The 6,104-nt window shown below is 53.2% G+C and overlaps 1 non-coding gene across 1 annotated transcript; it reads right to left on the reverse strand.

Moving 5' to 3' along the window:
* Positions 1–4,817: 4,817 nt before the first annotated feature.
* On the reverse strand, positions 4,818–4,899 carry TRNAS-GCU. Its single transcript has one exon. It is a non-coding gene; the product is annotated as a tRNA-Ser (tRNA).
* Between the last annotated feature and the right edge of the window lie 1,205 nt (positions 4,900–6,104).

A 6,104-nucleotide genomic window follows, 5' to 3' on the forward strand; every position in this document is an offset into this window, starting at 1 on the left:
GGAGTCCCTGCAGCGGCGGAAGCAGCGCTGGGTGCAGCTGGTGGCCAGGGGCCGGGGACCGCAGGAGGAGGGCAGGCACAGGTCGTAGCAGGACATGGCTCGGCAAGGATGGGCACCTGAAAGCCAGAGCTGGGATGTAAAAACAAGGCAGAGGCCGGTCTGTCCTTGCTGAGCCCTCGCTCAATGCCTCCCATAATAAGAGGCATGGGAGAGCAAGCTAGAGGGTGAGTTTGGATGGTTTAGAAACATCAAAAGAAAGCTTCCCCCCACCTTGCCCCATAAACCATTCAGGAGAATGAGGGGAATTTTGTTTGAGCTGCAGGTTGGTTTGGGAAAGTTGGAGGCACCAGGTTCTGGGACCACAGAGCAGAACTACTCCTGCTCCGAGCTGACGGGGAGACTTTGGCAAGCAAGGCGGTCACAAGATGCACGTGGTTGAAGCAAAACCCACTTAAATCAACACAACATGAACTGAACCATTCCATCCCAAAATATAAGGGACATTTGATACCCGTCCATAAACAGAGACAATTGATCCCTGCAACTCAGGCATGTCCTGTTCTAATTTGTTTCTCTGCTTCAGCAAGGAAAATCATGCAGGATGCAACTGATTATGTGGATGCAGACCCTGTAAGTTCTGCATCCTGCAACCCCTTGCACTCTTCACCTTAGAGCAGAAATACACCTTTTCCCGATGTCCGGTGCAGCTGGAAGGGAAGAGGGAGGGGTGGGGAAGGGCATGGAGCCCGTCTCGACTTACCCAGATGGAGGTGGCAGTGGTGGCAGCTGGAGCAGGTGGTGGGGCCAAGCACTGTCCCCAGAGTTTTATAGGGTGGCCCAGCCCCCCAGGGGAGTTGCGTGTGTGCCTTCAGCCTGAAACTCCCCAACAACCAGCAGTTTTCTCCTGGAAAGCTCCCCTGACTGATTAAACAGTTCCCTCTTTCATCTCTCATGTTTTGCTTCCATGTAATACTGACTAAGATTGAAATGATTCGGGCTACAGGCATTAATTACCTTCCTTCCTAAGGCCAAGGGACATTTTAGGTCTTTATGCCACCAGGCAAGAGAGTGTTTCAGCAGAATTTAGAGCAGACATATCCCCACCTTCCTCTCAGCACAACCAATTCAGCTCCCTGATGCATCTGAGGTGAGATCAAGGATGTAAACTGAATGCAAGGAACATCCATTTGGAGTGAAATCCTGTGCCAGGAGTCTCGTGGAGGCCAGGAAAGCTGAGGGGCTGCAGGGCTGAAGGAGTGAGGATATGAGTGATGTGGACACGGGGACCCGACCTAGCCCAGCGTGAGCAATTTGTTATGGGTTTGGATGCACTTAGAGGATTTTTCTGCCTTTTTTTTTTGTGTGGGTTTTTTTTGTTGTTGTTTTGGTTTGGTTTGGGTTTTTTTTGTTGTTGTTTTTTTTTTTTGTTATTATTCCTCACACCTGGGGTATAAGTCGTGCTTGGAAGGCACATCAGATTTTAAAAGCAAAGTGGGGCTCTGAAGTCCGGCCCCACAGATGACACATACCTAAACTGGCTGATTTTGTGCGGGGAACTGACTTCCAAGAGTCCTTCCATCTCACTCTTTGGATAGGGTGGTAGCAGTGAGCCAGAAGGTCACAGGTGTCCTTCCTTGTGATGGGGTGACATAGTCAAGACAGGGTTAATTACAGTAATTCCAGGCTCTGGTGTCACACCGGGGATCTGGGATCTGCTGGAAGCCTGTTAGCTACTAAACATCCCAAATATCTCAACCTGCACTTAAAGGTGAATCAGCCTCACAGTGGGGAGAGGGAATTGCTGATGTGGACCCAAGCAGGACCATGATGAGCCATCATGAGCTCTAGAGGCAAGGAAAGTCTGAAACAGGCTTTTCATTTCACACCAGCAGAGCCCGACAGCACAAACATCTCCTGCCCTGGAATAAACCCTGGCAGAACTGGGAGACGTGTACTATGTGTGTGTGGGGCTGTGAGCATCTTGTTAAAGATGTGCCTTGTGGGGTTTGGGGGGTCATTTGAGTTCTTGAGATGACTTGGCCACAATGGATCTCACTGGATGGTCCCTAGTGACTCTGCCTGCCTGTCAGGGCAACAAAGCCTTTGCAAGGTTCTGAGGACGAACTCAGCTATTTTTTAGCATCATTCTGGGAGGGGAAAAAGGGAATCAGGTTTTCAGCAGAGGATATGGGCTTCAGGGAGAAGCAACTTGGCGGCTCCTGGAGTAAGGCAGGACGCTGTGGGTTCATCATTCATAATCTCCTAAATGGCGACTTGGGAAGCAGGAAAAGATGGGGTTACAGTTTAAGCTTTACTGTGCTGCTTTTTGTTCCACTCTTGAATAATAAATTGATGCCACAAGTGCATCTTGGACCCACAGCTTAAGAATTAAACCCTTCTTCTACCAATCTGGTTTGGTTTTTTATTTTTTTTTTCCTGTTCTGTGTCTCTGTGGACTCCCATTTTTTCAGGAAAACAGCCCTTCCTGGGTGACTCCCTTCCAGGCTTCCAGGTGGGATATTCAGAACTGCAGCCTCACTGTGTGTTTCAGTTTTGAAATACAGTTTAAGCACTTGAAATTCTGCTCACACTGGGCCATCATGCCCGAGAATAATATCCATAGATGCAGTGATGCTTGGGATAAATGCAATGTGGCACTCAGAGGGGAAACGTTGTCAAACGTGAGCAGATCTGTGGACTGAAACAAGTCCTTTTTCCAGAAAAGACAGCAGGGGAAACAAAAGACACGTGTTAGGAAGTTAAAATAATCTGATCTGTGTAGTGACTGAATTTTTAAAAAGGAAAACAGATGGGGAAAGGGCAGAGATTTGGGAGAAAAACAAAGACTGTATTTCCAATCTGTATTAATTTCAGGGAATGAGCACTTACTGCTTGAGACATGGCTTTCTCTGGATGAACCTCAAACCTGAGAAAATTTCACCAAACAAAACGTCGGATCCATTTTCTTAACTTCTGCATGGATCCAGGATGTGCGGCCACCTCAGCCCTGCCCCTTCCTGCAAGTAAGGACACAAAAAACATGGCCCAGGATCAATAATCCATGTGTTTCCCTTCCTATCACCAGTCCCAGTTGCACTTTGCATTTTGATTTCCAGTGACCCAAGGGCTGGATGTGTCCGAGACTGGCTGGAGGGCAGGAGCTTGCCCCTGTCCTAAAATTTCTCCTGAAAGCCAAAGGCAGGGGCACATCTTGGAGCAGCAACAGACCTACAGCATCCCATCTCCAAGGAATGTCTGCATGCAGGGTGCTCACCCAGGGCTTGCCTCCTGGCAGCAGGACAGTCAGGGACCGCTCCCAGACGGCTGATGGATGAGTGGGACACCCCAGTGCCAGAAGGCAGAATCTTGATGCAGCCAGACTCAGGCACAGAGCATCCTGGCTGCCTGTGTCCTTGCCAAAGCAGACTCGGGGTGCTCCAGGGCCACTCTGTGCAGCCCAGGGAGCCCAGCGGGTGCCACTGGGGAGAGCCGGGCTCCGGCTGCCAGGCGCTGTCCCGAGGCTGCAGATGATCCAGTTCCATGCTGCCAAAGGATCCCTGTAATTTCCAGGTCCCTGGGTGGGCTGATGCCCCACAGCACCACTGACAGTGGCACATTCCCTTCAGGAGGACTCGTCACCGCTCACCAGGACAGGGACATGTGTGTGCCAGGGCAGGATTGGAGGGAGTCCCAAGGGAATCAGTGGGGATCCTCTCCTGGCTGCCAGTGCCCTGCAAGTCCCAGGTCCTATCCTGTGACAGCAATCTCCCTGCCATGCACTGCTGTACCTCTGCACCCACCACCCCAGCCCATTTCATCATCTCCAACCGCAGGTTGGTCTCTCTGCAGGGCTGGACACAAATGCATGCATTTGTCCCAGGAAATCTCACACAGATCCCTTGCAGGGCACCTGGCTGTCCAGGCAGCAACATTCCCCCTTCCTAGGGTGGCAGACCTGGCCAAGCACCACAGCATCTCATGGCAGTGGAATGGGATGGGGCCGGTGTTTCCCCCCAGCCTGGTCATGTTTCTGGCTCAGGAGACACTGATGGAGGGAAGCAGCTTCTCACTGGTCCCCAGAGACATCTCCCCAAGGCATGGGAAGGAAATGTAGCCACAGTGACGGTCAAAAAGGTGTGGGCAGCTGAGCCTGAGCATCCTCACCTTGTCTTGAAGACATGGAATTGGTCGGCCACATCCTCATCGGTGGAGAGGGGTAGAGGGGAGAAGGGGAAGGCACTAGAAAGACTGGCACGATACCTTTCCCCAGGTGCCTCGAAGCACAGACTCCCAGATGCAGGGCTTTCCTCTCTGCAAGACCACGGAGATTCCAGAAGCAGTTTTACCTCTTTCCTCTTCATCTTGCCATTGGTCACTCTCTCCTGTCTCCAGGAGTCTCCACTGTGAGCGCGGCTCCAGGCACAGGAGGGAGCTGCCAGTGCGCAGTAGCTCTGCCTTCTCCAGAACAGGCACCTCTGGGACACGCCAGAGGCAGCTTTTGACTCCCACTGGCATCCTGGAGGATGCCCAGGGGTGGCGGGTCCTGACCTTCCCTGCCTACAGTTCAGTACTCCTGGGGAGGAGGCAGTGGGACGGCAGGAGAGAGGCCGGCAGGCGGGCTCGGGCACCCCGCTGCCATTGCACAGAGCGGCCACACCAGATCCCGAGGCACGAGGAGCAGGCTCAGCCCCTGGGAGCAGCAGTCCAGGGGCAGATGTAATGTGCATTTGACAGAGCAGAGCAAAACACGGAGCGCAGGAGGATACGGGGCAAGCTGCACCAAAAAGCTGGCTTTAGGAAAGAACTCACAGGCGGCCCGACGAGGGTGGGATTCGAACCCACGCGTGCAGAGCACAATGGATTAGCAGTCCATCGCCTTAACCACTCGGCCACCTCGTCCTCTGTCAGTGCGCTCTTTTTAGCAAAATTTGTTTTTGCAGATTGTTTTTGGTCTTTTTGTTTGCCCATGGACAGCAATACTGGAGCTGGTTCTTCAGGGTGTCCTTTGGTGGGCAAGGCTGCGCAGGCAGAGCCCGGGCAGCTCCTGTCACAGCAGGGCAGGGAGACAAGCAAGTGTTTGTGATTCATTTGCCCCTCTCCCTCTTCCCTCTGTGTCCATGGGGTGGCAAAGAGTAACATGGCATTTATTGTTGCCACAAAAAAGCGTGCACCAGGCATCTCCATTACACACCCACACCCACCCTGTGTCCAGAGGGTTTTCCCACATGATTCCACACCAGCTGTGCAAAGTAATAGGGAAGATGGGAGGGGTCCAGACAGCATCTAATGTATCTCTTATTTCCCAAATTGCCTGGTTTCTGGAAATAGTTTAGCCCAACACTCCAATGTGAGGTGAGAAGGGAGAGGAAGCAGAAAGAAACATTTTATTCCCAGAGTAGAGTCAGGTGGGACAGAGAGCTGGGGGCTGACGGTGCTCTGAGCAGGACAAGGACCCCCAGCAGTGCCCCCAGTTCGGGACAGAGAGGAAAAATAGTCCTGCAGGCTGAGGCACCACTGGGAGCTGAACCCAAGATCTCCTGTTTACAAGACAGGCACATTGACCAGGTGAGCCATGGCACCCACTGGCACTCCTGACACTGGTTGCTCCTTAAAACACCTGATACTCTGCCCACTTCTCTGCCCACATGCTGCCCCAGGTTTGGGGTTTCCCAGCTGCAAACCCCATCTCTTTTTGCTGCTGGGAACACTCCCGGTGCTGACCCAAGGCCCTGGCACAGGGAGACCAACACATCCCATAAGCACCACCAGTTGGATTTGGCAGTCCCCAGACCCTACAGGGACATGCTGCCCCCTCCCCTTGCCCTGGCAGAGCTGTTCCAGCTGCCCCCCTACACTGCCCTGAGGTGACAGCCTGTCTCATCTCCCTTTCTGGCTGCTCCCCCCCAGCACCAATAGTCCCACAAAGACAATGGTCACCCCAAGAGACACCGTGAGCCCCGTGGGGAAGGCCCTCTGCCGGCCTCCGCTCTCTACAGTGCCTGGAGAAGGGGGGACATCTCGCCCGGCATTTCCTTGCTGCCTGCCTTGGGCTGCCAGCAGGCAATGCCAGCTCCCCCGTGGCCACGGGCAGCCGCAGGGGTTTC

The sequence above is a fragment of the Geospiza fortis genome, unplaced genomic scaffold, assembly GCF_000277835.1.
Source record: "Geospiza fortis unplaced genomic scaffold, GeoFor_1.0 scaffold474, whole genome shotgun sequence".
Lineage (NCBI taxonomy): Eukaryota > Metazoa > Chordata > Aves > Passeriformes > Thraupidae > Geospiza > Geospiza fortis.